The following is a 19,114-nucleotide window of genomic DNA, read 5'->3' on the forward strand; positions in this document are numbered from 1 at the left end:
CTGGTAAGTTAGAGAAACTAAAGTTTGATGAGCTCTATGAAATGTTGACCCAACATGATAAAACCTTTGGGAAGAAAAATAAAGTTGGTGAAGGTGTTTTTTCACAGAGGCCAGCACTAGTAAATCATCAATTAACAGTTCTCGAAGTAGAAGCAGAGGGAATTTCAATCAGAATCAAGAAACACATAATGGTCAAAGTCGAGGTCGAAGCCAAAGCAGAGGAAACAACTTTAACAGTGGCAACAGTTCAGGCAGGAGCAATTTTCAAGGCAGAGGAAATAATCAAGGAAGAGGTTATTTTCAAGGAAGAGGAAATAATAATCAAGGTAGAGGACAACCTCAAAACAGAAGTCAAAGTAGAGGCAGAGGAAAATATTCAAGAAGAGGAAGAGACTTAAGTCAAATTGTGTGTCGAAGATGTAACAAAGTTGGACATTATGCTGAAGATTGTCGAACTTCTCTTAATAAAATTCCCAAGTTTCATCAGCACTCAACACAATTTGCAAATGATCAAGATGATGATAACTCAAAATATGTTTTTACTTCCTCAGCGGCATTACAACTTTCATCCCATCTTAGAAGTTATTATGAAGATGCCTGGATCTTGGATTCCGGGGCAACTCAGCACATGACTTGTCGACGTGATTTTTTTTGAAATTTTCAAGATTGCCAACTTAATTCCATTTTTCTTGCAGATGATACAAAACATACTCCTTATGGAAAAGGAGCAGTTAAAGTTTTTCTCCCTAGCATTGGAGAAAAAATGATTTCAAATGTATGGTATGTACCAACCTTTAAGAAAAATTTGCTATCTTTAGTCACGATTCGACAAGCAGGACATCAGGTAATTATGGAAGATGGCCTAGTTAAGATTAATTTAGTCAAACAGAGCTTGAAAACTGTGATGATAGGTTATGAATATGGAAAATTGTTAAGGATGAAAGGGACAATTATTCCAAGGCATTCTGATTTTGCAGGGGCAGTGACTATAGGAATTTCACCTATAAGATTATGGCATGTAAGATATGGACATTTAAATTTTGAGAGTCTTTCTCAATTGCAGAAACAAGGGATGATTAAGGGACTTCCAACTTTCAAAAAGGAAAATGAAAAATGTGAAGCTTACATTTATGGAAAACAAAGTCGAGAAAGTTTTCCAACAAGTTCATGGCATGCAAACAGGCGGCTACAACTAGTTCACAGTGATGTTTGTGGACCACTACAGACTTCATTCGGTGGTTGCAAATATTTCTTACTATTCATTGATGATTTCAGTAGAATGACTTGGGTTTATTTCTTAAAGCAAAAGTCATAAGCATTTGAAAAGTTTAAAATGTTTCGCCAACTTGTTGAAAATGAAGTCAACGAAAATATAGGTACTCTTAGGACAGATAATGGAGGAGAATTCACTTCAAGTGAATTCAAAACTTATTGCAGTGATAATGGCATAAGAAGACATCTTACAAATGTTTACACTCCACCGCAAAATGGAGTAGTAGAAAGAATGAATCGCACCTTGTTAGGAATGGCGAGATCTATGTTAACTTTTAAAAAGTTAAGTCCAACATATTGGGAAGAAGCAATTCATACAGCTGTCTACTTAAGACATAGGTCTCCAACTGCTTCTTTATATGGAATCACACCTTATGAAGCTTGGTTTGGTTTCAAACCTCGAGTTAAACATCTTAGAGTTTTTGGATCAGTATGTTAGACCTTAATTCCGAAAGAAAAATGAACTAAGCTTGACTTAAGAAGTTTGAAATGCACAATGATTGGCTATTTTGATGAGAAGAAAGGGTATCGTCTTTTGACCAATGGAAAATTTATTGTGAGGAGTGATGTAATTTTTGATGAAAAGGAAATACACAAAGTCAACTGAATTCACCAAATTGGTATGAACTTGATTTTCCTTCATCTGAAGATGATTCATCCAGTCCATCCACTTCAATAACACCATCTGGATTTTCTCGTAGTTCATCCGCATCTCCAAGCAGCAACAGTTCTTCTGACAGTGATTCTCCACCTCTAGAATCTCCAACTGATTGACGAACATCAGTTTATATTAATCCTCTTTACAATGATGGTGACTTTTCAGAATCTCAAACAACGGAGCATCAACTACCAAAATGGGCAGTTCAACTTTTGAAAGATGTAAAGCTTGATGAGCAGAATAAAATAGGCACGAGAAAGTCATACATAAGTGAAGAAAATTTTGCCTTGATAGCAAATGATTTTACTAAACCTTCCACATACAACCAAGCAGTAAAACATAAAGAATGGCAACAGGCTATGATTGAAGAATATCGAGTAGTAATTGATAACAACACTTGGAAACTTGTTGATTGTCCACAAAATGTTAAATCCATAGTATGTAAATGGGTTTACAAAATCAAGTATAACCAAAGGGTGAAATTGAAAAGTATAAAGCAAGACTTGTCACTAAAGGTTTTGCACAGCAGGAAGGCATTGATTATGAGGAAACTTTTGCTCCTATAGCTAAATGGAACACCATCCGATTAACACTTGCATTGGCCGCTCAGAAAGGATGGAAAGTTCATCAAATGGATGTGAAAAGTGCTTTTCTCAACGGGGATTTACAGGAAGAAGTGTATATGACACAACCACCAGGTTTTGAAATTGAAGGGAAAGAACATAAAGTCTGCAAATTGATCAAGGCTTTATATGGGTTAAAACAAGCTCCCCGAGCTTGGTATGCAAAAATGGATGAATACCTTAGGAAAGTTGGTTTTCAACGAAGTGAATCTGATGATACTTTGTATGTGCAACAACAGGGAAAATATCTGGTGATTCTTGTTATGTATGTAGATGATTTGATCATTACTAGAAACAATGATGATCATATTGTACAGATGAAAAATGAATTACATGAAGGTTTTAAGATGATATATTTGGGATTACTTCACTACTATCTTGGAGTTGAAGTCTTCCAACATCCACCTCATATTTTCATTTCTCAGAGTAAGTATGCAGAAGAGGTTCTTCAACGATTTGTAATGTAGGATTGCAAGCCTGTTCTTACCCCCATGGATAAAAACTTGAAACTTTCAAAATTTGAAGGGGGGGAAAGGTGGACAGCACTACTTGGAGACAGTTGATTTGTAGCTTGATTTATTTAACAAACACTCATCCTGATCTATCTTATGCAGTCAGTATTCTTTCACGTTTTATGTAGGAACCATGAGAAAACCACTAGAATGCAGCCAAAAGAGTTCTTCGATATATCCAAGGAACAAAATATTTTGGTCTTCTTTACACAAAGACTAAAAAATTTGTACTTGGTGGATATTTAGATGCTGAATTTGCTGGAAGTATTGATGATCGAGCATCAATATCAGGTTATTTAATGAATATGGGGTTAGAGGCAGTGTCTTGGAGTTGCAAGAAACAAGCTACAGTGGCCACTTCTTCAGCAGAAGTAGAGTACATTTCAGCATGGGAAGCAACATGTGAAATTGTTTGGTTGCACAGAATTTTGCAGGACTTGGGCATTTCTCAGGCAGGAGCTACATCATTATTCATTGATAGCTAGTCAGCCATTAAACTTGCCAAGAACCCAGTTTTTTGTTCAAAGACAAAGCATGTGGACACCAAGTATCATCATATCAGATCTCTCATTGCCAAAGATGTCCTCAAGCCAATTTACTGTCCTTCAGAAGATCAGATCTCCGACATTTTCACGAAATCACTTAGCAGAATAAAATTTACTAAGTTCAGGGATGAACTTGGTATCTGTTTTAATTTATCTTTGGATCATAGGGGGGAATGTTAGATGATCCAAAAATAAATATTATCATAGGTTATTAAGTTAGAATAAAATAATTATTAATTTAAGATATTAAATTAATAATTATTAATCTAGAACATTTAATTATTTAATCGAGACATTTAGAATTAGTATATTGTTGTAAAAGATATGACTCTACAAATGTGTCGTATCTTAGGCTCTATTTTAGGAGAATTGTTAGTAAGTTCTTTGAATAGCTTTTATTGTAAGTGGACACTTGTTATTTCATAAGTGATCCATAATTAGAGGTAGTTAGGACATTGAGCTTATAAATAGCTCATTACAAGAGTGTTTGGTGGTTCGGGTGTAAACTCTTGCAAAATCAATATGTAACTGTTTTTTTTTTTATTAATAAAATTACGTGTCTGAGGACACTTCTGCCATAATTTTATTGTTTCCTTTCATAATTAATGGAAATATATGTTCCCTTCCTTACATGAATTTGTGTTTAGTATGTTATATGTTGGTATCTATTGCTTTTGATCTAATGATCTTCTGAGGAAGATCACTTGTTGTCTTCGTTTAGTCGTGACTGTGTGCAGGGATAGAGATCTGGTGTAGATGTGTTGGATCGCTCGAGTGGGGCGCAAGATCTGCATCGAATTCGAAACCCTTCCTCGACATGCGATGATTCTAGGTGTGATCTCTTATCTTTATAGCACAGATCTTCTTGTTTGCTGCACGATTGAGCATTTGAGATTGGAATTGGCTTATTGTTCCATTGATTCTATTCTTCTATGTCTGGTGATCTAAATTTGACACAAGTTCACGAAGCAACAACCCCTTTCAATTTTATCCACAACACCCCACAACTCTCCCTTATGCATAAAACCACAATAGAATAAACTTGTCCAACCCTTCGCAGCATGGTCTTCTCTTCACGTAAGAAATAATACACTTGTCCTCCCTTGATCTACTCTCTCTCAACCTCCTTGAGGGTCTGAAATATTCTTGGCTTGTTATTATTCTTAAGGTTATGTGAAATGTTAATGTGTTAGGCCTATCTTATGTCACTTGTATTTATACCTTTCTAACATTGTCTTAGGTGCCCCCTTTTGTTCATCAAAGGTTCCCTCACATAATAATTAGACTAAAAAAATATTTCTCTTGGGACTTTATCCCACCATCTTCTGTCAGAATCCCACCACTTGGGTACATTTCCCACAAAACCACATTTTGTGTGTCAACTCCTCACAACCTATTACCACAAGGGTTGTGGGTGTACCTCCGAAGCTACACTTCTCAAACAAATTGTGGGTTAGGGCAACCAATGTGTGCCCACTCCATTGAAAAACATAACAAATATAATCCTATGTAGTTGTTGAAAGGTCTTGGGTTTGAGTTTTAGAGAAGAAATAATGACAAAAGAGGAGCTAGGAAGAGGCACATAATGAAGACCACAATCACATGGAGTGAATAAGACTAGGATCCATATGTAATACCTCTACTCATCGATGATAATGTAAATATATGTATAATGATACTTAGGATGGTGAGCTGGATATGTGTGGCGGTTTAGGCTGGTGAGCCAAAGCTATTTTGGGCGCTGCATGCATATGTGGTTATCTTTATAGGTTTCAGGGATAATATGCCCCAATACATATATATTTCATTTTTGTTTTTTGGATCAAAAGTGTAAATATATGATGTAAATTATTGTACATATTATATTAATAAAATGGGTTGAATACAAATCCCACTCCATGGTAAAGAGTATGGGGGGCAATACAACTCCATGGTGGTAGGAGACAAGGTGTTTTATCAAGTTTATGGAAAAGGGCACTTGGGGCCCACATCACTTCATGGAGTGCCACATGGTGGAGGAAGGCCATACATATTTAAATGGGGTATATTTTCCTGAGAGGGGGATGGAGGCATTATGGATTCATGATCAGTCAATGTACGCCATTTTGGTGAATTCAATTTTTTGTGCAACCGACTGGAAAACCATGTGCTTGGGTTCTAAACCCTCTAGGAGCTATTTTGGTTCATGGTTGGAAAGGTTCCTTCAGGGCAGCACAAGCTCCTACAAGCCATGGTTGAGATCGTTTCTGGCTGGCCGTAAGGAACCATAAGATATGGGCACCGTTGAGGGGCTGACAGGGTGCAGAGAAAGGGTGTGCCACTAACGTAGGTTTGGGAGAGTGGGAGCTTGTGATTGGGGAAATTCATGCTCGATGGGTAACTTGTCCATTAATATGTATTTATTATTTGGATTTTCCACTATTGCTTGTGAAGTTTTAGCCCCATCTTAGGGGTGACTTGTGGTTTGCGATTTATGAACCACATGGTCTATGGCTGGGTGGAACATGGAGAGCCCGTAACCAGTTTCTCTATTTATTCATATAAGTTTTCATGTTTAATTCTAAACTAATATATGAATTCTATGGTTGAAACCCTAATTTCAGGGTTATGTGTTTAATTGTTGTTAATTAAATGATTAATTCCACTATGCAATTATGTATTTATGGTTTATATGCGTCTAAACATTGCATTAGAAACTATTTGTTTCATATTCATGATAACCAGGGACTTCTAATTACAGGTATTTCCATGGAAAGGTTAGGGTTATTCACTTCCATAGTTATATTATGCATTATAAGAAGTGTGGTTGTGGCATCATTTCAAAAGAAATGGATGGAGACATTATGGTATTAGAGCCTAGTTTTCAACACTGGGCCTGATATAGGGGCAAAATGAAATTTTTTTAGGTTTTCCCACCAACTGTTTGGTGAAAGTACAATGGTGGGATTGATTAAAATTCACCTTTGAAAAGGGCATGGGAGCCAAGAGGGGCTAAATCCATGCAAATGAAGAAAAAATGAGGAGGAATTTCTAAATTTTAACCTTTGAGGGCTCAAAATTGTGCACAAGACACCATTCCTGCATATCAAGCTCTATTTATTTTATTTAAAATAAAATAAAATAAAATATAGCATGCATATATATATATATATATATATATATATATATATATATCTATATATATATATATATATATATATATATATATATATATATATATATATATATATATATATATATATATAGATATATATATATATATATATATATCACAATGTAAAAAATATCGAGTTGGAAAAGGAAGGGAATGCAAATTTAAAAGGAATATATTTTCCTGAGAGGGGGATGGAGGCACATGATTATTCATTGATCCCATTTTGGCGAATTCACTTTTTTGTGCAACAGACTGGCGAAGCTTGTGCTTGGGTTCTAGACCCACTGGGAGTTATTTTGGTTCATGTCTAGAGAGGTACCTAGAGGGAAGCATGAGATCCTACAATACTAGAACGAGACCGTTTCCAACTAGATGTAAGGTGCCTTGAGAGGTGGGAACCACTAAGGGACTGGCGAGGCACAAAGAAGGAGTGTTCCACTGGCGTAGGTTTGGGAGAGTGGGAGCTTGTTGTTGGGGCAATGCATGATGGATGGGTAACTTGTCCATTATTATGCATTTATTATCCAATTTTTCCACAATTTTTTATGGAGTTGTAGCGATAGATTGGGGTGACCTTTGGTTGATATTTATGAAACATGTGGTTTATGGCTAGGTGGAATATGGAGATCCTGTAACGAGTTTCTTTTTTTATTTATATAAATTTTCCTGTTTAATGCCTAACTAATATATGAATATTATGGTTGAAACCCTAATTTCAGGTTTATGTGTTTAATTTTTGTTAATTAATTGATTAATTCCATTGTACAATTATGAATTTATGGTTTATATGTGTCTAAACATTGTATTATAAGAATTCATGCTAGCTACGTACTACTAATCGAAAACTACAAAATGAGAAGGTTAGGGTTATTCACTTCCGTAGTTATATTATGCATTATAAGCAACATGGTTGTAGTAGCGTTTCCCAACAAAGGGATGGGAATGTTATGGTATCAGAGCCCAATATTCAACATTGGGCATGACATAGGGAAAATGATAAAATTTCGAGTTCCCTACTGTTGAAGAATCAAGGGAAATTCTATGTAGTGTGATTCTTCTTTGGCTTGATAACATTTTGTGAAGAACTTTTACAATTATCTTAGCTTGATCTTCTTCTTATTATTAGTGTGTGTGTTTCATCAATTTGCTACCAAAAACATAAAGATAAGAACACAGATGTTGGCTCTTTTCCACGGCTAAAACCTGTCTTTCTTCAAGAGGAAAACCCTTTGGTAAGTTTCTCTTATTAAAGCTTCTTATTGATCACTGCCAAAACCTAGAACCTTCACTAGGATGTCCTCCAAGCACAAGTCAAGTCCTTTCTCTTTTTTGCACTTGGTTCCCAGACACATAGACTTCCTTCTTCTGAAACTTTTCTCCCCGACACTTTGTCCTCCTTCTTTGTTTCTTGTCTAGAGATAGACCTTCCTTGAGTGGGCCTTCTAGATGAGATGTTCCTCTTCTATCCTTTTCTCAAGTAAACTTATTATTTTGTTGACCAAATAAGATCCTTCTTGAGGTATAATTATAATACTATTTTTCTACCCTATTTTTTCCCACGTGCGGTAGGAACGCTAGATCATTAGGGTCCTTTTCCTTCGCTAGGCTTGGGAGTCCTTGTAGACTTGATTTCTCACTAAACAATGATATTTCATGGACTGTTCTCTAGTTGTTATTATGCTGTAGACTTACCCTCCTCTTCTTCACACGTGTGACTATTTATAGCTCTAGAAACAATCCTCTTCTCTTCGGCCTTCTTCCTCCTTCCTTCACTTCTCTTAGAGACCATTTACACTAGACTTTCCCTTCTCTTTTTCGGCTAATTCACTTCGCTGATTTCATAGATGATTTTCACTATCTTTGGAGGAGTGGACAACCTCTATATATAGAGGATTGTCCCTCCTTTAGGCCGACTTGAGGCCAACTTGAAGACATTTTGCAGGTTGACGACTTCTTTGGTGGTGCCTTTGATTTGGAGGAGACTTGAATAAATACAAATATCAAAAGTAAATTTATGAAGACTGAACCTAGTTACATTTCCTTCAACACTCCCTCTTAACTAGGGAGGTATTCATACAAAATTACAAGGTGTTTGGTTATTATCAATCTTTGAAGAATTCACATAAGAGACACCGGATTAGCAATCCATCTGTTATAGCATCATATCAATCAACATTGTCATAGTACAAGGCCTTGACTAACAACTCCATCTCTTCATGAGATCATGAGCTACAATGTTGGTGAGACCAATGATTTATAGACACCTTCATCATTGTCTCTCAAGGTACCAACGGGGTGTTCACTGAGTCTGACCTTCTAGGACTATTCTTATCTTGGGTTCCCAACCCTCAAAGAATGTCGGTCCTCTTCCCTACTCTTGTCTTGGATTCCCTACACATCCTCAAAGAGTATCAGATGCCAGATGATCACCCAATCCTCCCATTATTTCTTCCCAAATGAACACAAGAATGTTGTGTCTACATTCCATTCATGGCCTTCATCTAGACTTAGGACTGTTAGTCCTGGTCTAGTGCAGGGCCCATGAGATGGAAAAACATAAATGTCACTCCTTTGTAATCATGGGTGATCCAAAACTCGCTCTTGGTCAGGGACTTGTCAGAGTTCCCTCTTAACTAGGGAATCTTTCATTCATTAACAAATTCTTCTTCGGGGGTCCTTCAGCTGCTCGATCTCCTTCATTTCTTTGATGTCATGAAGCCTTTGTTCGAACTTCTTCTAGGTAGGGCACCATCCATCGATCACTTCCCTTCCTAGTTTTTCATGTCATTTCTTCCTTTGTGGAAAGTGGCTTTCTTTCCATATATCATGTTTTCTTTTCATTCGGATACTCCTTTGACATATGTCCATTCTTTGGAATACATTTCTCATGGATGCTTCATTGTACTTACTTGTTTACATGATTCGACCTAGTATCTCATCATGACTTCATTTGATATTGCTTCAACATTAATTTTAATTTTGTTGGATGGCTTCTTCATCACAACATCTTTGTAAAGTAGAATCAGTTATCTATATATTTTATATCTCCAAGGCCTTCATAGGTGTCAAGGGTCATTCCTTCCTTTGTTAGAGTTTTCTTGCCTTCTTTCGGGAGATATCTTCAGAGTATCTTGTTAGATATTGATTCTCGGTGATCATGGTGTTCTTCACATGCTTGATCTGTTTCTTCATTCTCTTCTTCTTAGATAGATAGGTCAACCATCTTATGCTTCGTGTGAGAGCATTTATTCATTGCTTGCTTCCTAGACTAGTTAGCATTTCTTCTTGCTTCGTGGTCAGCAATATTATACACCTTATGTGAGAATATTCTTTTGTTGAGCTTCATTGCATTGTAGTACATAACTTTGAGGATGTCCTTGGTGAAAGAGACTCTTTCATACTTGATCATGTTATAGAACTATTCCCATGACTTAATAATATACAAATGATAATATGACTAAACTTTTATGTATACATACCTCGTCTTGATTCTCCTTTGATCATCTTAGCTTCATTTGGTTGTCCATGGTGTGGCCCTTATTGCTTCATATTAGCTTTCCTACATATCATCCTTTTCTTGAATCCCATGAATAGGGTTCTTGATGAGACATCTGCTTTGGTTCATGAACCTTCTTTTGAAGATTCCATTATAGGATCTTAAAGACCCTTGCCTTGCAAATGTTTCTTTTCTTTTGATTATGGAGGTCTTCTAAGATTCTTAATCATGATCAATATTCTTTTATCATGAATGAGGTCCTATACTAGGTATGCTTCTTCTATATGAATATCTTGAGCTATATCTACCATGCGACTATATTCTAGAAGATATTTCTACCCATGCATTTTTATTCTCATTATAAATGCCACATCTTCATGAGTATATAGAACTCTATGTACTTCATGCTTCCAGATTCTAGAAGACGTTTCTAGTCATGCAATTTTATTTTATTCTTACATGCTACTATCCTACTCAAAACCTTGAAAGAAGACTTGAAGTAAAGAGTTTGACCTAGTCATAGTAGATATCTGGAGGATCTTCCTTCTTTTTCTTCTTTTCTTCTTCTTTCACCTCTTGAGTCATGTGAGCTTCTTCCCTCTTTCTTTTGTTGTTGTTGTCCTTCATAAGCTTAGGACAATTCCTGTTGCAGTGTCCATATTCTTGGCATCCAAAACATTGGATTTTGGACATGTCTTTGTTGTTTGTTCTTCGTGGACCAAATTTGCCAAATTTTCCCTTTCTCTTGGCCATGGTAGCAAATGCTTGCTCCTTTGATCCCACATCTTCCTTTGCTTTAAGTCTAGTTTACTCTGTCCTGCATAGAGACCACATTTCAATGAGTGTGGTTGCTTCGTTTTTGGCATATATTCTTGATGTGAAGTTGCCCCAATCCTTAGGTAGAGCATTGAGTACTACAATTGTCATCTCTCTGTCAGACATGACTTCCCCAAGATCTTGAATTTGATCTCTCATTTAAGAGATTTTCATGAAGTAGGGAGCTATTCCTTCCTTTATTATCTTCATCTTGTACTTTTCATTCCTTATAGATATTACTTCTCCGGTTGTGGATAACGAGAATAACTCTACTAGCTTATCATAAATTTCTTTTGATGTTTCAAATTTGGAGACATAAGGAATGAGAGAGTCTTTGATTGATTCTATTAGAATACTTTGTGCTCTTGTCTCATCCTTATTGTGCTTGGCTAAGGCTTGAGTTTGTTCCTTAAGAGGGATAGTGATATTCCCTTTGATATGTTCTAGAAGTTCATTCTCCTTGAGAAGTAGATCAATCCTCTTCTTCCATGCAAGAATGTTATTGGTACCTACTAATTTGTTGCTTTCCTTGCAAAAAGACATTGACGTATATTCAGAAGGGGACATATACTTGATAGATTTTTGAGATGTAATGGATTTTATTTCTCCTTGAAGACTTGATGGCTTGTATTCCTAGGATCTTGATGTTCTTCAAGTTTCCTTCTCTAAGTGGACTTGCTTGATGACGATATTTGCTTGATGAGTTGTAGCTTGAGATAGGTCCTGCTTCAATCTGCTCTTCTTTGTAGGTGCCTTTATGTAAGGCTATTCTTCTTGCTATGTAGAATTCCTTGATGAATGATGGATTGGAGACCTTCTTTTCCTTGAAGTGATTGAGACTTCTAGGTTTAATGCTTCAAACTTGTAGATGTCCTTCCTTGATGAGTGTTCTTGAGTTTCCATTTCCTTGATGTGTCACCTTAGCTATGATACCATGTTGAAGAACCAAGGGAAATTCTATGTAGTGTGATTCTTCTTTGGATTGATAACAATTTGTGAAGCACTTTTACAGTTATATTAGCTTGCTCTTCTTATTATTATTAATGTGTGTGTTTCATCAAACTGCTACAAAAAACATAAATACAAGAACATAGATGTTGATTCTCTGCCAGGGCTAAAACCTCTCTCTCTTAGAGAGGAAAACAATTTGGTAAGTTTCTCTTATTGATCACTGCCAAACCTTAGACCCTTGAATAGGATGTCCTCCAAGCACAAGTCAAGTTCTTTCTCTTTTCTGCACTTGGTTCCCTGGCACATAGACTTCCTCCTTCCGACACTTTTCTCCCCATCACTTCATCCTCCTTCTTTATTTCTTGTCTAGAGATAGACCTTCTTTGAGTGGGCCTTTTAGATGATATGTTCCTTTTCTATCCTTTGCTCAAGTAGACTTCTTCTTTTGTTGACCACACAAGATCCTTCTTGAGGTGTAATTGTAATACTGTTTTGCTGCCCTAGTTTTTCCCACTAGAGGTAGGAACCTTAGAGAATTAGGGTCATTTTCCTTCGCTAGAGAGATAGGGTCCTTCTCTAGGCTTGGGAGTCCTTGTAGACTTGATTTCTCACCAAAACAATGATATTTCATGGACCATTCTCTAGTTGTCGTTATGTCGCAGACTTACCCTCCTCTTCTTCGCACATGTGACTATTTCTAGCTCTATAAATAGTCCTCTTTTCTTCGGCCTTCTTCCTCCTTCCTTTGCTTGTCTTGGAGACCCTTTAGACTATAATTTCCCTTCTCATTTTTGGCTACTTCACTTCGCTGATTTCAGAGATGATTTTTCCTATCTTTGGAGGAGTGGACAACCTCGATATATAGAGGGTTGTCCCTCCTTTAGGCTAGCTTGAAGAAATTTTGCAGGCCAACTTGTTATGCTTACTTTGGATGGCTTCTTTGGTGGTGGCACATGCTTGGAGGAGACTCTTTGATGGTGCCTTTGATTTGGAGCGGACTTGAATAAATACAAATATCAAAAGTACATTTATAAAGACCGAACCTGGTTACATTTCTTTCAACACCCACCAACTATTTGATGAAAGTACAGTGGTGGGATTGATTAAAAATTACCTCCGAAAAGGGCACAATAGCCAAGAGGGGCTTAAAGGGGCTAAATTTGTGTACATGAAAAAAATTGAGGAGGAATTGCTAAATTTTAGCATCTGAGGGCTCAAATTTGTGCGCAAGACACCATTCATGTGTACCAATTTTTCTATTACCTTGAGAGGGATGGTGACATTATGGATTCATGATTATTCACTATATCCCATTCTAGTGAATTAATTTTTTTGTGCAATTGACTGGTGAACCATATGCTTGGGTTCTAGACCCACTGGGAGCTATTTTGGTTCATGGATAGAGAGGAACCTAGAGGGAAACATGAGCTCCTACAAGCCTAGGCTGAGACCATTTCTGGCTAGCCATAAGGCGCCTTGAGAGGTGGGCATCATTGAGGGACTAGCGGGGCACAAAGAAGGGGTATGCCACAAGCGTAGGTTTGGGAGAGTGGGAGATTGTGGTTGTGGCAGTGCATGCTTTTTTTCCAAAAAAGAAAATTCATAATTTCAAAGGAGAAATTACATGCTGTAGATGCCCGAAGGCATATGCAGTAACTGTGGCTCTCGTTCACTGTCAAAAAACTAGTAACAGAAAAATACCCCAGAGGGTGTACAGTAAGTTGGTACTCAACCATCAAAATAGTGTTCAGAAAGGATCTCCTGTACAAAGGAAGATGTCCATATTTACATGCATTTTAAACTGTTATATACATAGTATAAGTCAAAAGTTCATATCATAAGACTGTGAAATTAGAGGCTGTTGCCTCTCTGTAATGCTCCATCAATATATGGCCTGTGAAAATATTGGTATGTCTCTGCGGGTGTATGTTCAACGATCATCCACTCTCCTAGAGGACGATGCATCGCTTCTTTTGATAGCCTGTCAACAATGTCATTTCTTTCCCTGTAGATGTGAGAAACAGATACCTGGTCAAAGAATGTTTTGAAAAAAACAATTTCTTCCAAAATATTCTTCAATGAGTATGCAGAACAAACAACAGTGTCGTTAAACCAATCAATCACATTCCTTGAGTCTCCAAATATTTGTAAATTTCGGTAGTTTTTTTATTTATGGCAAAGTATAAAAGATGGCGAAGTGAGATCAATTCAACATAGTTATTTCTACCCGGTCCCAGTCCCAAACTAATATGAAAGTAATGAGTTTCAGATAGGTGGAAACAAATGCCACCCCCACAGCCATGCTGTTGGGCAGCCCCATCAAAATAGGCCCACGGAATTGTTCTATTAATCTGTTCCTGCCGAATGATCCGAGGTCTCACATTGCTGATGTCATTTGGAAGATCCGCATATGCCGCGTAGATAAGAGGATGGAGGAGGTTCCAGTTTACTAGTCAGTCCTAAAAGATGATAGAATTACTCTTGAGCCAAATGTGCCAAGAAACAAGAAGTGGGAGGTTTCTAGGTTTGTCCGCTGCTGAGGTACTCCACCAAAGATCCCAAGCTGAGCTGATATCCATCCCCTGCCAGTTCAAATTCAAATTTAGAGTATGTATGACCTGTGACCAGATGCACCTGGTAGTAGGACAAGATAGGAAGAGATGTTGGGTTGATTCTTCATCTTGGAGGCAAAGAACACACCAGGTAAGTCCCAAGAAAGCCCTCTTTTTTAGATAGGAACCAGTGGGTATCTTATTTTCCAAAATGTTCCACATCAACAATCTAGTACGTGGGGGAGCTTGCAATTTCCATAATGTATCCCACCAGTTTTTTAAAAACTCAGGTTTCCTATCAGCAATAATTTTTTCATAGCCCTGTTTCGGTGTATATTGACCAGATTTAGAGAATGCCCATATAAGTTCATCCTCGCATTCCTTAGTTTGACGTGTGTTTCTGTGAGTGCCTGTATATAGCATTTCCAAGCTCTACTCCATTCATTTGGGATATGCTAGTGCTGTGCTGTCAACCAAGCTTGCGAATGGAAAGTAGTATTCAACTGGTCCCCAATCTGTCCAAGGAACTTTATACCTCTTCTATTAAGATGATGTATCAATCCGTCTGGTAATTGGTGTGAGTTTCCACAGCTCGGCCATGGGTCAATACCAATGCAGACAGATGCCCCATTTCCAATTCTCCATAACAAACCTTCTTTGATGATGGGCATAGAACTTAGAATGGCCCTCCAAATCACCGAAATACCCTTCCTGTTCCATGATGGGCTTCTGATCTAGTCAGTTATGGTCGACAACCAGATGTACTTATGATGAATAACCTCCACCCAAAGGCTATTTTGTTTCAGAAGGAGCCAGCCCTGTTTGGCTGCCAAGGCTTGTGCAAAAGCCGGGAGTAATTTTAGTCCCCATCCTCCCCACTTCTTTGGAGTAGCAATTTTGGTCCATTTTACCCAGGCAAAAGGCTTGCCCTCCTTCTTGCCATTCCAGAGGAATTTGCAACAAATTTGTTGAATTCTGTGAAGGATCCCTCTTGGTATCCAGGCAAGTGACATCTAGTACACCGGGGTGGCTTCGAGGACAGATTTGATGAGGATAAGTCTGCCAGCCCTAGAGAGGAACCTGTGACACCAGCAGCTGATTCTCTTTTCCACTTTTGTGATGAGCCAGGTCCAATTAGCAATCTTGTACCCATCTGGTTTAAGTCTGAAGCCCAGATATTTGAGTCCCCCCATCAGATCGGTTTCTTGGAAGGGAAATTTTTGAATGGCAAGCTGAGATTCCTGTAGAGTACAATCTGATAGGGATATGGTGGATTTTTCTCTGTTTATCTCCATTCCCATTGCTCTGCTGAATATATATAGAACCTCATTCAGTGAGGAAGTGTCCCGGATACTCCCATTTAAGAATAACATGATGTCATCTACAAATAGTAGATGTGTCAGGTAGAATTGCTCCATGATTTTTAGGCCACTTAACCGCCCACTTCTTTTTTCTGAGGCTATAAGTCTACTCAAACCTTCCATGACTAATAAGAAAAGAATTGGAGATAGAGGGCATCCCTGCCTTATCCCTCTATCTATATTGAAGGGTGAAGAGGCCAACCCATTAATGAGAATAGCGAAAGAAATAGAAGAGATACAACCCATGATCCAGGAGATGAGGGCAGGGGGAAAACCCACATGGGTGAGTATCATTTTGAGGTAAAGCCAATTTATTTAGATAATCTTCGGCAAAATCACATAATCAATCGTTTGTCGACGCGTTTCGAACCAACCAGTGTGGTTCATCGTCAGGACAAGATGAAGATCAAATCAGGCTTAGCTCGATTAAATAGAGTGTGCAGAGACTCCAACGGCTATAGGATAACGGCTAGTTTGACCTAATGAACCTGGTCAAACTACTCAAATAACTAATTAATATTTCAAGAAATAGTTAAAATAGGTAAATGAAGGAGTTTATTTGTTAATTCAAGGATAATATTAATATTATAATTCTAATGGTCATTATATAATATATATTGAATATTATTCAATTATTATTTAAATAAATAAATTTAAAATTCGATATATTAATAACATTACTAAGAGAATATTTCAATTATAAGGTCATTATATATATTATTTAATTGCTTTATTACTATTATATTACTAAATAATTATTATTATTAATAATAAAAAGATATATAATTGAATTCATTTGTTAGTTTAATATTATTTCAATTATCTACATGGTCATTATATAATATTGATTTATTATTATTCAATTACTATCTAATAATTATGTAATAATGCACTACTATTTATAATTTAGTTACAATGGATAATTGGTAATAATTTCTTAATGGCCCTTAGTAGGTTAGTTTTTTATTATTTAAATACAATGGTCATTAAACCTATAATATATGCTTATTGAATAATCTATAACTACTCATAGTTTCTTATCCTAAGTAACAGCCAAAATTAAGGATAAGGTTCAAGAGTATAATTCCTTTAAAGGTCAAATAATCCATATTAGTTCAAAATTTTCTATTCAAAAATAAATAATTACTTATAGGGTTGAATGATTATTCTTAAGAATATAACTAAAATCATTCGTCAATCATAATTTATAACTAAAGTCCTTTGATAGATATATTTTGAGAGAGATGCCCTTGAGGTTTTTGTGTTTGATGGAGTGTAGGGCTTCCTGGGCCATACCAATGGCATCCTGAATATGTCGATGGTGGAGGAAAGCAAATTGCTCCTGGGAAATGTGGTTAGATAAGATAGGCTTAATGCGATTTGCAATAATTTTAGAAATGATTTTGTATAGGCAGTTGCAGAGGGATATAGGCCTGAAGTCATTGAAAGAGGCAGGAGAATCAGTCTTAGGAATCAAGGCAATGAAGGTGAAGTTCATGGGAGGATGGATGTGACCAGTGATTCTACTTTCTTCAATGACTACCAACAGATCCTTTCCCAACAGCTCCAGGAAAGCCAAGTAGAACTCCACTGGCCAACCATCCGGGCCCGGACTCTTGTCTTTCTTGAACCACTTTAGAGTTCCTTCCAGTTCCTCCATGGTGACCGGTTGAATCAAATCCTCGACTGCATCAGGTTCCACAAACCTTGGAAAATGACCTGCCAGGTTAATGATATCTGGGAGGTTGATCACTATAGGAGCTGTAAATTGTCTTTTAAAATGTGTATTTCCCAACCTGGCTAATCGTTGTTGAGTAGAGGCCCATCCATCAGGTTCACTAGGTAGCTGTCAGATAGTGTTAGCGGCCTTTCTACCATTAGCGAAATTGTGGAAGAACTTTGTATTGGCATCTCCCGCTGGCAGCCAGATGGCCCTGCTTTTCAATCTCCATTGTTCTTCTTTGTCAAGAAGCAGCTTACTTTTCTGTTTCTCCAGATTGTTCGAGCGAGCTTTGGTATCCTCCGATAGGAATCCAAGCCCCTGTTCATCCGTTAGCTGTGCGATCTATAATTCAATATCAATGAGATGCTGTTCATCTCTCAATTTCTTCCTCTTTGACCATTCCTTAGTCCTTTTCCTGAGATTTTTAAGTCTCTCACAGAAATCCGCCGCCATCCTCTATTCCCTTAGCGGAGGTTGTGATCTCCAGTATTCAGTCACAAGATTGATAAATTCCTGTTCATGTGGCAGTGCATGCTGGATGGGTAACTTGTCCATTATTATGTATTTATTATTCGATTTTTCCATCATTGCTTTTGGAGTTGTATCCTCAACATGGGGATGACCCATGGTTGAGTTTTGTGAACCACATGGTTTATGGAGGGGCGGAACATGGAGATCTTGTAACTAGTTTCTATTCATTTAAGTGTTCATGTTTAATGCTTGGCTAATATATGCATTTTATGGTAGAAACCCTAGTTTTAGGGTTGCCTGTTTAATTTTTGTTAATTAATTGATTAATTCCATTGTGCAAATTATATGTATTTATGGTTTATATGTGTCTAAACATTGCATTATAAGAATTTTGTTTCAGATTCATGCTCCTTAGGTACTACTAATTGCAGGCATCACCATGACACGATTAGGGTTATTTGCTTTATGTAGTTATATTATGCATTATAAACATTATGGTTGTGGAAAAATTTCCCAACAAAGGGATGGGGATGTTATGCTATAATAGTTAAGTTTTCAACACTGGGCTTGATTGGGCTGATCGAAGGCAAAATGAGAGAATTTCAAGTTTCTCATGAACTGTTTGATGAAAGTACAATGGTAGGATTGATTAAAATTTACCTCAGAAAAGGGCACATGGCCAAGAGGGGCTAAATTTGTGCAAAGGAAGAAAAAATGAAGAGGAATTGCTAAATTTTAATCTTTGAGGACTAAAATTTGTGCACAAGGCACCATTCATGTGTATCAAATTCTATTTATTTTACTATAAAAAAATTAAAATAAAAAATTAATAAAAAAATAAATATACATATATATAGTTAGAGCAATGTTTTAGGACAGAATCCCTCCTTGCTTTCCCAAGTGCGATTGCATAGTTCCACAGGGTCGTTGAGGGAGAAAATTGTTGATGGGTTGAGGATCTACTTTACGTTGGGGTAGTT

The sequence above is a fragment of the Pinus tabuliformis genome, chromosome 2_2 (genome assembly GCF_031772625.1).
Source record: "Pinus tabuliformis cultivar Carrire ecotype Pingquan chromosome 2_2, CPIR1, whole genome shotgun sequence".
In the NCBI taxonomy this organism is placed as follows: Eukaryota; Viridiplantae; Streptophyta; class Pinopsida; order Pinales; family Pinaceae; genus Pinus; species Pinus tabuliformis.